A 19,967-nucleotide genomic window follows, 5' to 3' on the forward strand; every position below is an offset into this window, starting at 1 on the left:
ACATAGCCAAGTACTCACTCACTATAATGTCACCACATAGTCAATTATCCCCTCACTATAATGCTGTCACATGGTCAAGTACTCACTCACTTTAATGCTGTTACATAGTTAAGTACTCCCTCCTTATAATGCATACTGTTTGTCTTCCCAAAAAAGAAAAAGTACATTTAAAAACATTTTAGGAATACCCAACTGTATCTACCTATGCAGAAAAGAACCTTTTTAAGCTTCATACCATAAATATAATGTAATACCTATGTGCAAATGATATAGCATTTCATGTACATACTAAAAGTATGTTCTTTAAAATGAGTTTGAAATTTAAATTTTTTTATTTTCCTTTGAAAACGTCAGAAACGTTCTCAAGGAAACCACAGTAATTCACTTTATTATGGCTCAGCTGTACTCGCAATCCAAGCATTGTGCCCCTGGATAGCATGGGTCAGCTGTTGACTCACAATCCAAGTCTTGTGGACCTGGACAGTATGGCTCAGCTGTTGACTCATAACCCAAGTGTTGTGGACCTGGACAGTATGGGTCAGCTGTTGACTCAAAATCCAAGTTTTGGGGACCTGGATTGTATCGGTCAGCTGTTGACTCAAAATCCAAGTGTTGTGGACCTGGACAGTATGGGTCAGCTGTTGACTCAAAATCCAAGTTTTCTGGACTGTCATGAATTTCTATGTGCCTAAAATTGCATCTTTGTAGGAATTTGTTGTTTATTTTGGTTCAATGAGAATGACAGGTGTAATATGTAAAAAAAACTACCTTAGAATTTTATTACAGTATGTGCCCATACCGATGTGAATTTTATTACAGTATGTGCCCATACTGATGTGAATTTTATTACAGTATGTGCCCATACTGATGTGAATTTTATTACAGTATGTGCCCATACCGATGTGAATTTTATTACAGTATGTGCCCATACCGATGTGAATTTTATTACAGTATGTACCCATACTGATGTGAATTTTATTACAGTATGTGCCCATACTGATGTGAATTTTATTACAGTATGTGCCCATACTGATGTTTAATTTGTGAAATCTGACATGATAACATTTAGGAATGCAAGCCTTTCAAAAATGTTTTTCTTTTTTCTAACTTAACAAGTTTTTGAAAATTTCTTACAAATCGTCAAGGATTTGCTAATTTTGTAATTTATGTGTGGTGTTGATGCACAAATAAATAAATATGCAAGGAATATTCAAATTTGGGCATCATAAAAATTCACCCATTAAAGAATTAAGAAATTTGTATTTCAGTTTGATTCCAAAAATTTATTTATGTTTGCAGGTACCGCAATAGACCTCAGTAATCCAGCTGAATAACAACATTTAGCAAAACTTTTTTTAATTTATCAGTTTCTCTCTAGAAAACTGTTGCCGACACAACATGAAGCAAGTCTCCATGGATATCATTGTAAATATTTGCACAAGAAAGCCAATAAATTTTGATGACAGCAATGGATAGTAATCTATTTTGTCAGAATATTTTGGTCTGCAGGACTTTTTGCTTTAAGGTAACACATTTTTCCTTTCAATTTTCAGTTATTCCAAACCATATATTTGATTGTTATCCAGTCTGTCCAGCTGGAGTTTGAAGGGTGGGGCATGAAGTAAGCACAAATAATCTTTTTATTTATTTTTTCCAAGTTCTTCTATTTATTTTATTTTCAGAGTCATCAAAAATAAGGATAAGAAACAAACTTTTTTCTTTGCAACTACTTATAAAGGTTTGTACAGAGAGAGGTTTTGGGAAGTCAAGTTCCATGGTACCTTTTAAGAAATCATTAAACATACCTAAAATGGTTCAAGAGACTTGTACCTTGAAATGTACCTTTATCAGAGGTACATTTTAGGTGCAATACTGTGGGACCTATTTCATACCTATAGAAAATGTACCTTTTAATCCCACCTGGTATACATTAGGCCCTGAAATGATTCTATAAAATGGTTCCAAATAAACTTTACATAAAGCTAAGATATACTAGTGCCTTGCATACACCTAATGTAATGCACTTCTGGATAGTACCTTTCCTATACCTCTTTGCTGTACCTTTCCTATACCTTTTTTTTGTGCAACCTTGTCCAGGAATGTGCCTTTATACTTACTTAAGAGTCCAGTTGCAAACTGCACATTGTGCATTGGCAAATTTGGGTCGATGCAGTTTGTTAGAAGTAATCAGTTGAAGAAACAAAACAGACCCTGATTGGCAAGTGCATTATGATATGGCAGATCAAGATCTTTGTTGTCTGCAGTTTGACTCGACTTGTAAGCAAGTATATACATCACTACAGCAAATAAGGGCTAATTCGATGGCAGTATTTGAATCTGTACCCTTCTGGTCATGAGATGGACTTGTTAGAGTCTTTGCTTAGAGTACTTTGTTGCCAATAGCACTTATGTCTGTCTATGCTTATATCAAAACTCAGGCTAAGAAATATTTCGTCCCTGTCTTTAATAAAGTATCATCTTAAAAATAATCAATCGTCTAAGATACTTTACTTGGCGACATTTTCCTGCTCACAAGAGCTTTCCTTATGTTGATCAAACGCATTTCCATGGGATTAGAATTAATTTTGGTTGTCTGCCTACTAAATCATACTGTTACACTGTCTGCAATCATGTCCTCTTATATACCAGTCAGTTTATTTCATGTGGGATGATTAGACTGGTCTTCTACCTTACCCACTCAAACTTTATTATCCTTTTGATGTAAACAAATATATCCCAGTCTGTCTGATAGGTCTATCAGGTAATTAGTTCCGTTAAAAGAAGGAGATAATGCTTTATTTCTATGACTTTATATAACTGTATAGTGCGTTGCACTCTGAGAGCTGAGGAATCTATAATTATGTTAATGTTGTTATGGGGTTTAACACCATTTTCAGGACAAGATAGGCTATACATGGCAGCCAGTAAAACTGGAGGTGGAAAAACCCAGGAAACCCTGGAAAGAACCACCAACCCAAGGGACCACTCGGGGCCATATATTGATCTTATTAGAACATGTACCAAACTATTAACTGAAGATCCAGATCTGCCATCCCATCACACAGTAGCTAATAAGGGTCTACTTTCTCATTAGAAATAAGAAATACAGACTCACCTCTTCATAAGGAAGTGCATGATAACCATACAAAAGTTACTAGCATTATATGAACCTTATTACTTTCTGGCATGTTGCATTAAGGCTATAGTGTTCCAGGGGTATGTAAATAAAGAGTAATGTTTAACGCTATTTTACATTAAGACAAGTGTATGCAAATAAAAAGTAGTATTTATTGGTATGCTCAATTAAGACTGTAATGTGTACAAATAAAAAGTAGTGCTTAATGACATTAGACTATTGTATACAAATAAAAAGTACTGATAGTATTTACTGGTATGTTGTGATCAAAAAGACTATAATGTATACAAAAAAGGTAGTGTTCAATGGCATGTTGCATTAAGACTATTGTGTATACAAATAAAAAGATAGTGTTCAATGGCATGTTGCATTAAGAATATAGCCTATACATATAAAAAAAGAGTTTAATGGTATGTTACATCAAGACTATAGTGTATACAAATAAAAAGGTAGTGTTCAATGGCATGTTGCATTAAGAATATAGCCTATACATATAAAAAAAGAGTTTAATGGTATGTTTCATTAAGACTATAGTGTATACAAATAAAAAGGTATTGTTTAATTGTATGTTGCATTAAGACTATAGTCTATACACACACAAAGTAGTGTTAAATGTTATAAAATCATATTATAACTGGTTTTTAATTAGACAAGAACAAAGATTAAGTTAATAAAATCAAGAAGTGATCGAAAAGAAAATCAAACAATTTAATGGAAATGGCATAACCATAATTGTATTATAAGAGAAGAAGTATACTGAGGTGTTTTATAGTGAGGGTCCATTATAGGAGATGCAAAGTAACTTCTAACTGGCCATTATATAATGTGATAAGAGATCAAACCTGGAAAATGTAATTTCTGATCCGACAATATATAATGTTCTGATAGACTGAGGCTCGAAAATGTAATTTCTAATCCAACAATATATAATGTGATGAGAGATTGAGCCAGGAAAAGGTAATTTCTGATTCTCCAATATAATGTGATGAAAGATTGAGTCTGGAAATAAAAATTCTGTAGAAGCTGAAACTTTGTTTTGACCAATCAGAAATGGTATTACTTTCAAAAGGTCCATTCTGATTGACTGATAAAGAAAATTTGATCTTAAATACAAACTCAAGTTTTATCATCTTCCTGGCTTTGATCTAAGCTGGGTAAGCATTTACATGTACATAAACAAATATGATAGAAATTTACCTTGAGTTTCATTAACGTTAAATTATATCAATGGCTTGATAAAATATCATTTTATATTTAACTCCTGCTGACTGTAATGAAAAAAGTAAATAGTTCTAAGAATTCAAGCAGTGTGTGTGGCAAGCATACTTCAAGACAGCAATCACTTTGGTGTCTGATGGTAAGTTGGATCCATTCATATGTGTGTGTGTGTGTGTGTGACTTAGATTTGAACATAGCTTTAACAATTTTCCAGTCATATTGCTACAATGTCTGCAGTGTGGCAGTTTAGTGATGTCTAGCACTGGGGCATCATGCCACAGACATTTAGCATGATGTCCCACCCAGTCACATTATCCTGACTCCTGGCTGACCTGTCCTAACTCTAACCTCTTAATGCTGAGTGCCAAGTAAGGTAACTGTTAATACCATTTTTAGAAGTCTTTTGTATGACTCAGCCAGGGTTCAAACCCATGACCTCCCGCATCCGGGGCGGATGCTCTAACCACTAGGCTACTGGAACGGTCTCCATTCATATGTAGATCCATAATATTGATTAACCAAAAAGTTAAACTTTTTCCATTTTATTTGAATGCCATTTTATCTAATCATCTTTCGGTGGGGTAGGGACTTGAGCTACAGGTCAAGGCCATTTATTTTTAAACCTTGCTCTGTAAACCAAGTAGCATTCTGTTAACTATTATATTCCTCTTAATTTAAATATAAAATGTACTGATTTGGTATTTTTCATATTTTGAAAATGACTGTTCTATTCTGTAAACCTGGGTTTATAAACCTTTGCTAATTAAGACTAATTAAAATTTCAGGTTTGTTAATCCTAAAGTGTAGTACTGTAGAACAAGACCACAAAAGACAATAGCACTGGAATTAAAAATCAAAAGAAGCGACACAAACCAAAAAGGTTACACACAAAGTCTGTAAACCCTGCTTTACCATACTGCAACATTTCTAATGAAACCTAAAGGAAGAATTCAGCTGCCATTGTCTGGACATATCTAAAGCCTACCCTATATACTCACTTATGAGTTGAGTCAAACTGCAGTAAAACAGATCCTGATCTGCTGTAGCATAATGAGCTTGCAGATCAGGGTTCATTTGTTTCTTCTACTGACTACTTCTAACAAGCTGCATATACACAGATCTGCTGGAGCATTATGCGATGCCAGACCTGGGTCTGTATAGTTTGCCATCAGACTCGACTTATAAGTGAGTTCTTATGGTATTTCATCAAGCTGTCTTTCATATCAACACGATTTGATGTATCTATGCAGCATGCAGACATGATGCCACATTAAAGCAACCTCAGTATGTAAATTTGTTGTCCTATCTATATAATTTTGTTGGCAAAGTGCAATCAGCAATTTGTCTTGTTGACCCGCAAGGCACACTTTCATAGGAAACTAATTTTCATATTTGTATGAATGAAAAATAATGATGTTTGTACTTGTTCATGCACTTTTTATTGTAATGTTTGTAATTATTCATATACTTTTGACTGTAATGTTTGTGACTGTTCATACATTTTTGACTGTAAACTTGTAATTACTGTAAATGTGTAATTATTCATACACTTTAGACTGCATTGTTTGTGATTGTTCATACACTTTTGACTGTATTGTTTGTAATTGTATTGTTTGTAATTGTTCATACACTTCTGACTGTATTATTTGTAATTGTTCATATACTTTTAACTGTATACTTGTAATTACTGTAAGCTTGTAATTATTCATACACTTTAGACTGTATTGTTTGTAATTGTTCATACACTTTTGACTGTATTGTTTGTAATTGTATTGTTTGTGATTGTTCATACACTTTTGACTGTATTGTTTGTAATTTTATTGTTTGTAATTGTTCTGACTATTATTTGTGATTGTTCATATGCTTTTAACTGTAAACTTGTAATTACTGTAAGCTTGTAATTATTCATACACTTTTGACTGTATTGTTTGTAATTGTATTGTTTGTGATTGTTCATACACTTTTGACTGTATAGTTTGTAATTATTCATACATTTTTGACTATTGTTTGTAATTGTTCATACATTAGACTGTAATGTTTGTAATTGTTCATACACTTTTGACTATTGTTTGCAATTGTTCAATTACTTTAGACTGTATTATTTGTAATTCTTCATACACTTTTGACTGTATTGTTTGTAATTGTTCATACACTTTAGACTGTATTGTATGTAATTATTCATATGCTTTTGATTGAAATGTTTGTAATTGTTCATACACTTTTGACTGTATTGTTTGTAATTGTTCATACACTTTAGACTGTATTGTATGTAATTATTCATATGCTTTTGATTGAAATGTTTGTAATTGTTCATACACTTTTGACTGTATTGTTTGTAATTGTTCATACACTTTAGACTGTATTGTATGTAATTATTCATATGCTTTTGATTGAAATGTTTGTAATTGTTCATACACTTTAGACTGTATTGTATGTAATTATTCATACACTTTTGACTGAAATGTTTGTAATTGTTCATACACTTTAGACTGTATTGTATGTAATTATTCATATGCTTTTCATTGAAATGTTTGTAATTGTTCATACACTTTAGACTGTATTGTATGTAATTCTTCATACACTTTTGACTGTATTGTATGTAATTATTCATACACTTTTGATTGAAATGTTTGTAATTGTTCATACACTTTAGACTGTATTGTATGTAATTATTCATATGCTTTTCATTGAAATGTTTGTAATTGTTCATACACTTTAGACTGTATTGTATGTAATTCTTCATACACTTTTGACTGTATTATTTGTAATTGTTCATACACTTTTGACTGTATTGTTTGTAATTGTTCATACACTTTAGACTGTATTGTTTGTAATTGTTCATACACTTTTGACTGTATTATTTGTAATTGTTCATACACTTTTGACTGTATTGTTTGTAATTGTTCATACACTTTAGACTGTATTGTTTGTAATTGTTCATACACTTTAGACTGTATTGTTTGTAATTGTTCATACACTTTTGACTGTAATGTTTATAATTGTTTATATACTTTTTATTATTTCTGGAAGTTTACTGACAGTTCTAGGTGAAAATAATACTTATCAAAAGAATTTTTTTTATATAAAAACCTAAAAAGAGGAGCACACTTTTAAGAACAAATATTCTTTATACCAAATAAACCTGTACTGTAGGTCAAAATAAAAAAATACTGGCATTATTTTTACTGACTGACGGTGATGCACATGAAACAGTAAATTTAGCAACGTAACAAAGAGCAATCAACAACCGAACTGAGGCTTCATCTACAATCATAAAACATGAAGAAAAAAATGTTGCCCACATTTCATTTATTGAGTCTTTCATTGTTAAAATTGTCAGGCAGGGCAAGAAATGAGCTAATAGGTCATTTTTTGTGTCGAAGATTTAGTAATAGGCCACATGGAAAGATATTGCCTCTTTTTTCAAACACTACAATGTAAATGCTTCAAACTTGCTTGTCTAAGTGACTGGCAGAATTATTTCATCTGGTTTCACTCTTCTGTACAGACATTGGGAGAAAGTGGTATAAATGTAGCTCTGCAAGAATCAATTATTTTCCTGTCTGGAGAGATGTGATCATCAATCATATCTGAATGATTTCGTCATAGCCCTAGGAGAGCTTTCCCTCTAAAACTCCACTACATTATCTCTAAAATCATGCCAATTTCACTGTCATTGGTTTCACAAGGGAAGTAGACTGTCTATTACACTTCCAACTTTATGTTCAGTTTATATCTAACCATATTCAGAAACGCAGATTATCTAGTAAAAAAACATTAAAACTTGTATTAAAAAAACCTATATGATGAAAGTTGTCCATCTTTTCAGTGCCTGTTGAAACATTTGGATCAAAACAAACTGATACAAGAATCCCTTGAAAGGCCTGATGCTCTAATGGGCAAAACAAATTTCCAGGAATTCAAGGTAAGACTGTTTCTTCCTTTTGGAACCCTCTTTTACATTCTTCAGCAATAAAAAGATTTTCAAATCAGCTGATTTGGCTGACATATTGGATGACATATTGTTACCACCATTTTGGTTGGACACAAAAGACATCATTAGAAGTCTTATGGAGTCATTATGATATCCAATCAATGCAAGTAGTGACAACAAGGGTTTCAAGGTAGCCATCGTGGCAACCATAATGGATGTATGACAAACACCATTATCATTTAGGACTAAACAGGCAGCAAAAAAAAGAAGAGTATGCTAGTAGATAACCCCCATGTTAACTTAGTCATCCATTTGGATGGGGAAGAGATAACAGTATTTTCAAGAAAGCTGCAATTGTGGTAATAGTGAGGGTTAGTCTATCTCTCTGAATTCACTGTACCTCATTTAATCTGAGAGTAGGCTTCACTCTCTCAATTGACATAATCTTTGGAGTTCATACATCTCACTTACATAGTCATCAGACAGCAGACTTTTCTCTCTTTCCCATAATGGACTGCATCTCACTTAATCTGAGAGCAGCTTTACTCTCTCTCTTTCTTTCTCCACTTGCTTGCATAATCTTCAGAGTCCAATGCACCTCACTTGCATAATCTTCAGAGCCCAATGCATCTCACTTGCATAATCTTCAGAGTCCAATGCACCTCACTTACATAATCTTCAGAGTCCAATGCACCTCACTTACATAGTCTTCAGAGTCCAATGCACCTCACTTACATAGTCTTCAGAGTCCAATGCACCTCACTTACATAGTCTTCAGAGTCCAATGCACCTCACTTACATAGTCTTCAGAGTCCAATGCACCTCACTTGCATAATCTTCTGAGTCCAATGCACCTCACTTGCATAATCTTCAGAGTCCAATGCACCTCACTTACATAATCTTCAGAGTTCAATGCACCTCACTTACATAGTCTTCCGAAATTATGACTCACTCTCACGCTCAACTCATCTCACTTGCATATTCTAAAGGGAGCAGGATTCTCTCTCTCCCCCAGAATTTACAGCAACTCACTTACTTAATCGGAGAATCTGAAAGCAAGCTTCATGCTTTCTCGCCCCTCCACAAACAGAATTTGTTGCACCTCACTCAATCTGAGCGCAGGAAATACTCTCTAATCATCCGAGTTCACTGTACTTCACTTATAATATGTTCATAGAGCAGGTTTCTCTCTCTCTCCCTCTGTGTGACTCCGAGTTCAATGCACCTCACATACTAAACAATGAAGTGTAATGAACTCTGGGAGAATACCAGTAGCTCAATGAACCTATGCTGTTAAATACAGAATGACACCAGTTAACTATCCTGTTAAATAAAATAGACACCATTCTACCAAGCTGTTAAATACAGAATGACACCAGTCTACTATGCTGTTAAATACAGAATGACACCAGTCAACTATGCTGTTAAATACAGAATGACACCAGTCTAATAAGCTATTTGAACATGGTTACTCTTAACTGCTGCAATAATTGCTGATAATTCTCAGAAAAATGTAATGACAAATTTGTCAGTTTTTTGTTTTCAATTTCTGATTTGTCTTTACTATGGGTATGTACTGTGATATGCAATACACAATACAAGCTATACTGATATATTGTTTTATGATCTACTGCAAAGTGCTGATTCAGAAATTAATGACTTCAACCAATCCATGCATTGGCAGAAAGAAATATGACCCCTTGTACTGACAGAATGACAGTCAGTACAACCTTTTAAACATTTTGTTGTAAATAAATGCTTCCATGATGAATAGATTACTCCTAACAAACAGCACAGACCCTGATCTGCCATAACATAATGTGCTGGCAGATCTGGGTCTGTACAGTTTGTAGTTGGACTCCACTCATCAGTGAGTGTATATGGTACACAGAAAAGCCATCACTGACAACTTTTGTCAGTTTATTGTTTAATCTCTGTAGGTACTTGTAGCAATTATGAAACAAAAGCTACTTTATCATATTCAAGGTTTGGACAAACAACTATACATCATTTTGTCACCTAACAAAAGGAGTTACAGTGCTGTAGTACTTTCTTATAAGTCACATTCAACTGCAAACTGAATTAGCGCAGAGCTGCCATCACACAATGCACCTACAGTACTGGGTCTATGCAGTTTGTTAAGAGAAATTAAGATGAATAATAAGTTTAAAAATTAATACAGATACTGAACTGCCAGCAAATTATGAAACTGAATTAGCGCAGAGCTGCCATCACACAATGCACCTACAGTACTGGGTCTATGCAGTTTCTTAAGAGAAATTAGGATGAATAATAAGTTTAAAAATTAATACAGATACTGAACTGCCGGCAAATTATGAAACTGCTGATCCTGGTACAGACAAAATATGTGTCCCCCACCAATGAATGATTGGACATAATCCCATTATTCAGTCTAAGTTTAGTCTTTTATAAAGTTTTAAACAACACAAATATACATCTTTGTACATTGGCTTCACGTGCGTAGATAAATGACATAGTGTGCAAGTTAGGTGTCAGAGCTTAACAGACATGAAGATGAAGATGCCTAATGACCCTTTGGTTCTAAAGACTAATTGCACGCACATGTATTTTGTCACCTCGCTTTCTTAATTTCATTACACACACTTTTAATACATTGCATTGAATCCTTCCAAGATGTTTTAACGCTTGCAATTTTATCATATGCTATACTTAGAAAAATACAGCCAAGAATTTGGGACTGATCTATTTGGTCGGAGGAATACAAACTCCCATATTAATTGTCACATAATAAATTGTAAGTCAGGTATGTGAAACCACTTGAAACCTATTGATAAGTAATTTTTTGTTTCCCTTGGGTGTAAGTGAACTGATTACTCCCAACAAACTGCATAGACTTATAAGTAAGTACTACAGCAATGTAACTCCTTTTGATAGGTGACAAAATGATGTATAGTTGTTTGTCCAAACCTTAAATATGATAAAGTAGTTTTTGTTCCAACAGAGATTAAACAATAAATATTACTAACATAGTCCATGCAGTGAAATCAGCCCACTACAGTACTAAGATCATGGAAAGTTTCGAGATCACTAACAAGCTAATGTCAAGGAAAAAATGTACACCACTTCCAACTACCTTCTCTCCACCTGACCTTTCTGGACATGTTTACAAATTTCTTCAGTGACAAAGTACAAACCATCAGAGATAAGCTTGACAACAAAAACCAGTGACCATACAGTTGCGATACAGAATTTCAGCGGCAACCATTAGCAGCATTTGAACCTGTCTCTATGGATTTAGTACGTACAATCGTGATGAAGACTGCACCAAAGTCATGTGAACTTGATCCAATTCAACATCACTGCTGCTTGAGTGCTTAGTTCCAATATTGCCTTCACTAACTGATGTTATTAATACCTCTCTCTCATCCAGGGAATTCCCATCATTTTTAAAACTGTCATTGTAGAGCCTCTGCTAAGAAACCAACACTCGATCATAACGATTTAAAGAACTACCACCCAGTTTCGAATCTCCCATTCATATAAAAAGTCTTAGAAAAGGTTGTTCTATCCAAACTTGTATCTCATCTGAATTCAAACAGTCTTTTTAGCAATGTACAATCTGCATATCACCCTTGCCACAGTAATGAAACTATTCTTCTGAAAGTAGTTAATGACATTCTCTCTGCTTTGGATAGCGGAAAGGTTACAGTCCTCACCCTCCTTGTTTTGTCTGCAGCATTTGGCACAATAGACCATGATATATTACTTCACCGTCTCCAGCATGTATTTGGCATTCATAATACAGCCTTTCTGTGGTTCAAGTCCTACTTGGTCAACAGGACACAAATTGTGTCTGGAAATGGAATATACTCCAGCCCAGTTTATCTATGCTGAAGTGTCCACAGAGGTCTGTTCTTGGACTTGTTCTATTCATTCTATACACTCACCTGTTTTCAAATGTCATAGATCATCATCAAGTGTCTCACCAATTGTACACCTTAAATATTTTCAGCATGTTTTATATTTTATAATTTCATGGTGTTTGTTTTTTGTAATCATATCATTATATATGTTTTTTGTTTGTTTTAGCTGTTGTCTAATATTGTAAAGCGCTTAGAGCTTCTAAAGATTAGGAGCTATACAAAGTCCTCATTATTATTATTATTTAAGCCATAATTTTATAGTATGAACATGAAATTCCATAATTAAATAACATATTTATGATGTCTCAGATTTCTTATTTTCCCCCTTTCCCATTTCAAAATAGGCCAGTATATTTGTGATGGTTTAAAAAGTTTAAAAACATACCAAGGGAGGGCATTATGTCCTATCTTTCATTTTTCTGGGGGAATTTTGTCCTACACCCAAGCTGATCAGGGTGTTGTTTTTTTGTAGATGAACCAAACATATATGCATGTATATATGGTGTCCTGTGTTTTTGCCTGAAGGAGATAAATATATATTACTCTGGTTGGTAGATAAATTCATGTCCTTGAACTAGATAAATATATCTTACTCTGGTTGGTAGGTAAATTCATGTCCTTGAACTAGATAAATATATCTTACTGTGGTTGGTAGGTAAATTAATGTCCTTGAACTAGATAAATATATCACTCTAGTTGGTAGGTAAATTCATGTCCTGGGACTAGATAAATACATCTTACTCTGGTTGGTAGGTAAATTCATGTCCTTGAACTAGATAAATATATCTTACTCTGGTTGGTAGGTAAATTAATGTCCTTGAACTAGATAAATATATCTTACTCTGGTTGGTAGGTAAATTCATGTCCTTGAACTAGATAAATATATCTTACTGTGGTTGGTAGGTAAATTAATGTCCTTGAACTAGATAAATATATCACTCTAGTTGGTAGGTAAATTCATGTCCTGGGACTAGATAAATATATCTTACTCTGGTTGGTAGGTAAATTCATGTCCTTGAACTAGATAAATATATCTTACTCTGGTTGGTAGGTAAATTCATGTCCTTGAACTAGATAAATATATCATACTCTAGTTGGTAGGTAAATTTATGTATTTGAACTAGATAAATATATCATACTCTAGTTGGTAGGTAAATTCATGTCATGGGACTAGATAAATATATCTTACTCTGGTTGGTTGGTAAATTCATGTCCTTGAACTAGATAAATATATCATACTCTAGTTGGTAGGTAAATTCATGTCCTGGGACTAGATAAATATATCTTACTCTGGTTGGTAGGTAAATTCATGTCCTTGAACTAGATAAATATATCATACTCTAGTTGGTAGGTAAATTCATGTCCTGGGACTAGATAAATATATCTTACTCTGGTTGGTAGGTAAATTCATGTCCTTGAACTAGATAAAATTATCTTACTCTATTTGGTATGTAAATTCATGTCCTGGGACTTGATACACATATCTTACTTTAGTGGTTAGGTTAATTCATGTCCCTCTATTGTGACATCATTCCCATCAGTGGTAAATGTAAGATTTTTTCACAGAAGGCAAATGACACCTTTGGAACGTTTTTAGTAAAGGAGGATTTTAGATTTTTAAGGGAGGAACTTTTTCTTTAACACAAGAACAATATTTATGAATAGACCCCATAAAGTATGTTTCAAATTTTTTTTGAGAAATAACTTTTGATGAAGAAAAAAAAAATGTTCACTGTTGCTTATGTTGATTATCTTCATTACCAACACAGTTGCAATGTTGTGTTACGACAAGCGCATTATGCTGTATGCATCAGAAGTGCATGTGACACTATGCTGTATGCATTAGAAGTGCATGTGACAGAATGGCACTATGCTGTAAGCATTATATATGCATTAGTAGTGCATGTGACACTAAGTGAAGCCATGCTGTATTAGAAGTGCATGTGACACAGAATGGCATTAAGTTGTATGCATTAGAAGCACAGAAACCACAAAGTGGCACTATGCTGTTGTTATGTATATTTGATTTAATTTAACTGTTTGATAGTTTTAAACTTTTTTTATTCTATTACATGCTATGTAATGTAACTTTATTTACTACAATAGAGTTCAGTTCTGACTGATTTTTTCTTTCTTTCAAAGTAAACGACTAATAATAGAAACTTTGTATCGAATGCTGACCTAGTTTTTGACCTTGATTCAGAACCAGTAAGAGCTGTAGTTAACAATTTAAAAAAAAATTCTTTATATTCTGTCTCAGAGTAAGATTCATCAAGTGGCCTTGAGGCCATATTTGGAGTACGTGGCAAATAACGTGTTTCTTGTTACAAACTTTTGGTTGTCCCAGAAGGATGAACTCTTGACCTCCATCCGGGAATCTGTTTTGCATTGTAGTTAGATTTGTTACTATGTTTTGAGAAAGAATTGTCATTCTTGCTTTAACACTTGAGAAGTTAAAGTGTTTTATGTTGTGACCAGTTTTGGGCTAATTATTTTATTTTCTTCAAATTATTTGGATTTCAAGATTGTTTTCCCTGGAAATGCTAGTGCTCTAAATTAATTCTTGGACAAAGACATTTATTGAAATTTACACAGAATTCAAAAACTGGAAAATTGTTTTTTGTTTTTGTTGTTGTAGGGTTTAATGCCATTTTTCAGCACATGATAGGCTATACATGGCGGCCAGTATTAATGGTGGAGGAAGAACCTGGGAAAACCCCGGAAAGAACCACTGACCCACGAGAAGCTACTGGCAAGCTTTCTCACATACCCACACTGGCTGAATCTGAGACTTGAACCCAAGCAGACAGGTGAGATGGCAGGGATCCGTAACGGAGAAGGCTTTAGACCACTCGGCCACTCTGGGCCCCTATTATTTTTTGTGATTCAACAAAGAACTGTTGACACATCAGTATGATGCTGACCACAGCATACATCATTGCCTTCCATTTTGGAATTCATCAGGATTCTAAATCAGTTTCATTAGGACTTTTTATTACCTGGACTTCTATTTTTTAATTCTTGGATTACTTTTGGATTTGATTCATAAAACTGTAAGTTCTTTTCTCATTTTTACCTTGTTTTTCTAGGGAAATAAATAATTTGTTAAATTTTGTTAAATTTTACAAAGTGTGTTGTATTCACTCTTTTTTTGTTACTTTTATAAGAGCCTAAACAAGTAACACTGTATGCATTAGAAATGGAGACACAAAGTGGCACTATGTTGTATGCATCAGTAACACATGTAACACAAAGTGGCACTATGCTGTATGCATCAGTAGCACGTGTCACAAAGTGGTACTATGCTGTATGTATTAGAAGTGCCTGTGACACAGAATGGCATAAGCTGCGTGCCTCAGAAGCACAGAGAAAACAAAGTGGCACTATGCCTTATGCATTAGAAGTGCATGTGAGAGAGTGGTAGAATGCTATATACATTAAAAGTGCATCTGACACAAAGTGGCATGCAGCTGTATGCATCAGAAGTGCAGGTGACAAAGAAACATTACAGTACCACTATATACCAAAAACAGAACATCATCCATTACAACCTGCCAAGTGTAGTTGGTAGAACATTTTTAAAAACTAGATAATCAATGGAAGCATATTATTATTTGCTCAATGGAATAAAGATACAACTTGAATCTCGTCGTTGATCTAAAAGTCAAGCATTTACAGCACCAGACTGAGCTTTGTTAACATTAATTAATGTTACAGGGTTTCGTTGTGATAATGGCAATTCAGTCCTACATAATTCTTTGTTTGAACATTAATTAATGTTACAGGGTTTTGTTGTGATAATGGCAAATCAATCCTACATAATTCTTTGTTAACATTCATTAATGTTACAGGGTTATGCTGTGATAATGGCAATTCAGTCCTACATAATTCTTTGTTTGAACATTAATTAATGTTACAGGGTTTTGTTGTGATAATGGCAAATCAATCCTACATAATTCTCTGTTAACATTAATTAATGTTACAGGGTTTCGTTGTGATAATGGCAATTCAGTCCTACATAATTCTTTGTTTGAACATTAGTTAATGTTACGGGGTTTTGTTGTGATAATGGCAAATCAATCTTACATAATTCTTTGTTAACATTCATTAATGTTACAGGGTTTTGTTGTGATAATGGCAATTCAGTCCTACATAATTCTTTTTTGAACATTAATTAATGTTACAGGGTTTTGTTGTGATAATGGCAAATCAATCCTACATAATTCTTTGTTAACAATCATTAATGTTACAGGGTTTTGATGTGATAATGGCAATTCAATCCTACATAATTCTTTGTTAACATTTATTAATGTACCAGGGTTATGTTGTGATAATGGCAAATCAATCCTACATAATTCTTTGTTTGAACATTAATTAATGTTACAGGGTTTTGTTGTGATAATGGCAAATCAATCCTACATAATTCTTTGTTAACATTCATTAATGTTACAGGGTTTCGTTGTGATAATGGCAATTCAGTCCTACATAATTCTTTGTTTGAACATTAATTAATGTTACGGGGTTTTGTTGTGATAATGGCAAATCAATCTTACATAATTCTTTGTTAACATTCATTAATGTTACAGGCTTACGTTGTGATAATGGCAATTCAGTCCTACATAATTCTTTTTTGAACATTAATTAATGTTACAGGGTTTTGTTGTGATAATGGCAAATCAATCCTACATAATTCTTTGTTAACAATCATTAATGTTACAGGGTTTTGATGTGATAATGGCAATTCAATTCTACATAATTCTTTGTTAACATTTATTAATGTACCAGGGTTTTGTTGTGATAATGGCAAATCAATCCTACATAATTCTTTGTTTGAACATTAATTAATGTTACAGGGTTTTGTTGTGATAATGGCAAATCAATCCTACATAATTCTTTGTTAACATTCATTAATGTTACAGGGTTTCGTTGTGATAATGGCAATTCAGTCCTACATAATTCTTTGTTTGAACATTAATTAATGTTACGGGGTTTTGTTGTGATAATGGCAAATCAATCATACATAATTCTTTGTTAACATTCATTAATGTTACAGGCTTACGTTGTGATAATGGCAATTCAGTCCTACATAATTCTTTTTTGAACATTAATTAATGTTACAGGGTTTTGTTGTGATAATGGCAAATCAATCCTACATAATTCTTTGTTAACAATCATTAATGTTACAGGGTTTTGATGTGATAATGGCAATTCAATTCTACATAATTCTTTGTTAACATTTATTAATGTACCAGGGTTTTGTTGTGATAATGGCAAATCAATCCTACATAATTCTTTGTTTGAACATTAATTAATGTTACAGGGTTTTGTTGTGATAATGGCAAATCAATCTTACATAATTCTTTGTTAACATTCATTAATGTTACAGGGTTATGATGTGATAATGGCAATTCATCCTACATAATTCTTTGTTTGAACAATAATTAATGTTACAGGGTTTTGTTGTGATAATGGCAAATCAATCCTACATAATTCTTTGTTAACAATCATTAATGTTACAGGGTTTTGATGTGATAATGGCAATTCAATCCTACATAATTCTTTGTTAACATTCATTAATGTTACAGGGTTTCGTTGTGATAATGGCAAATCAATCCTACATAATTCCTTGTTAACATTAAAAAATGTTACAGGTTTTCGTTATGATAATGGCAATTCAATCCTACATAATTCTTTCTTAACAATAATATATATATATATACTGATATTGTTACGAAATGCCCGATATGGCTCATTTAGTCTTCCATACTTTTCATTTAAATCAGGTTGTCTTGTTTCACGCGCCGTAATATTTCTGTAAATGTAATTTTTCGTCGTATTGCGTGATGCTTTTATTGCTCACGCGGCACGTGCGAAATAATGTATTATTGCACACTACTATATATATATCGGGTAGAGATATTGAAGTGCACAGCCAATATAGGGGGAAGCTCTAAACATATTCAGCTGTCGGGCAGGTGCCATTGTAATTTAGTTAGAGCCAAACAGTTGGGTGAGTCGAATGTTTTTTTAGTCAACTCTTTTTATTATTTACAATAATTATTCAGTTTCGTAAAAGCACGTTCATTGTTGTATTATGTGGTCACATCGTTTATCGTATTTGCAATTCAGTTTATTAAGATATAACCTAGGCAATGTGGTGACGAGTTAATTTCATCTAGTCGCTATCACGACTAATTTCGAAAACATATTATGTATGTATTAATGTCATAGCATTAAGTATATTTGTTTTTATTGCATACCATTCCTATGTCATACTTCGTGCCTATCGTATATTCTTAAAGTAGCTGCAACAAAACCCATTCCAATTAAATTAGACTATTGGAAAGGTGTGTTTATTTTCCATATTCAGCTCGCCGGTTATGAGCAGCCAGATGGGCTTGTGGATACCATGATGTCTGTGTACCATTACTAGTATAACCCACCAATTCAGTGCCAGCGTACGGGTACAAGTGCGGAGGGGAAAGTGACCGTGCCAGAGAGAAGGCCGTGTCAACATGTATTTTCCAATCAAGTAGTGTTTTGACTACAAGTAAAGGACAATAACAAGTAGTGTATTGACTACAAGTAAAAGGACAATAACAAGTAGTGTATTGACTACAAGTAAAGTACAATAACAAGTAGTGTATTGACTACAAGTAAAGTACAATAACAAGTAGTCTATTGACTACAAGTAAAGAACAATAACAAGTAGTGGTTTGACTACATGTGAATTATGACAGTAGTGTCTGACTACATAAATGTTTGCAACCAGTAGTTGATTATATGGGTTTGCAACAAGCATTTGTTTATATGAAAGTTTGCTACAGATATTTGTACACATGAAGTTTACATGGAGTTTCTAGTACTTTTTGACTACTTGAATGTGACATAGTAGTCAAAGTATATCTCATATGTGTTTTATATTCATTTTATATGCTTCTGTGTTATTTTCATATCATTAGTACCAGTGTTTAATATATTGTCATTTGTCATCCACGAACGTGTTTATTGTTTCTTTAAAACCCTGCCCGGTCTCAAAGGGTCAGCTCGACAACGTTACATATATATATATGTATATAATAATACAGCAAGGATCAAGTTAATTAATGTTACAGGGTTTTGTTGTGATAATGGCAATTCAATCCTACATAATTCTTTGTTAACATTTATTAATGTTACAGGGTTTCGTTGTGATAATGGCAAATCAATCCTACACAATTCTTTTGCACTTCCTCATTTTTAAGGGTGGTGGGGTGTGATTTATGAAATTTAAAGCTAGTTGATTCTAGCAATCACTCATCTTGGAGAAAACAGTCATGTTAAATCACTGTTGCAAGTATTTTAAAGCATTAATGTTTCATATTCTAAAATTTTCAGATGAAATAATTTTCCCAGAGTGCACTGTTGTGATATAAACTTAGTTCTTGAGGAATAAGATTTGTAGCAGGGACTCAGCAAGCCCCATTCATTACACAAATATCATATACCCTCAGGTTAGAGAGATTAATGTTTTTCACCTTTTTGGTAGACACTTTTTATTAATCTCATTAGGGTGACAATTATGAAGATATAAAATGACTCTGATTGTAGTCTTATCCCCTGACCACTAGTCAAGTGTTGATACACATCACTGCTGTCAGCGTAAAACACTTTAATTGGTGTCAACCTTATTATAAAAGTGTCAGATTTCTTTCATTTTAAAATATAATCTATTGTATAAGAATTTCTACAGGTTTATTATGAAAGCATTACCTGTAGATAAGATCCAATAGCT

The 19,967-nt window shown here is 33.4% G+C and overlaps 1 protein-coding gene and 1 long non-coding RNA gene across 2 annotated transcripts in view; one reads left to right on the top strand and one right to left on the bottom strand.

The window, feature by feature from the left end:
• LOC149777771 (heparan sulfate 2-O-sulfotransferase 1-like) overlaps nucleotides 1-19,967 on the bottom strand; it is a 161,029-nt gene that overhangs the window by 63,535 nt on the left and 77,527 nt on the right. The gene's annotated exons all lie outside the window — the stretch shown is intronic.
• Nucleotides 1,210-19,189, top strand: LOC149777773 (uncharacterized). Its single transcript, XR_016415308.1, has 3 exons — nucleotides 1,210-1,621; nucleotides 8,184-8,279; nucleotides 18,564-19,189. It is a non-coding gene; the product is annotated as an uncharacterized LOC149777773 (long non-coding RNA).

This window comes from Sinohyriopsis cumingii, chromosome 17, assembly GCF_028554795.1.
Source record: "Sinohyriopsis cumingii isolate HCF-2022 chromosome 17, ASM2855479v2, whole genome shotgun sequence".
Lineage (NCBI taxonomy): Eukaryota > Metazoa > Mollusca > Bivalvia > Unionida > Unionidae > Sinohyriopsis > Sinohyriopsis cumingii.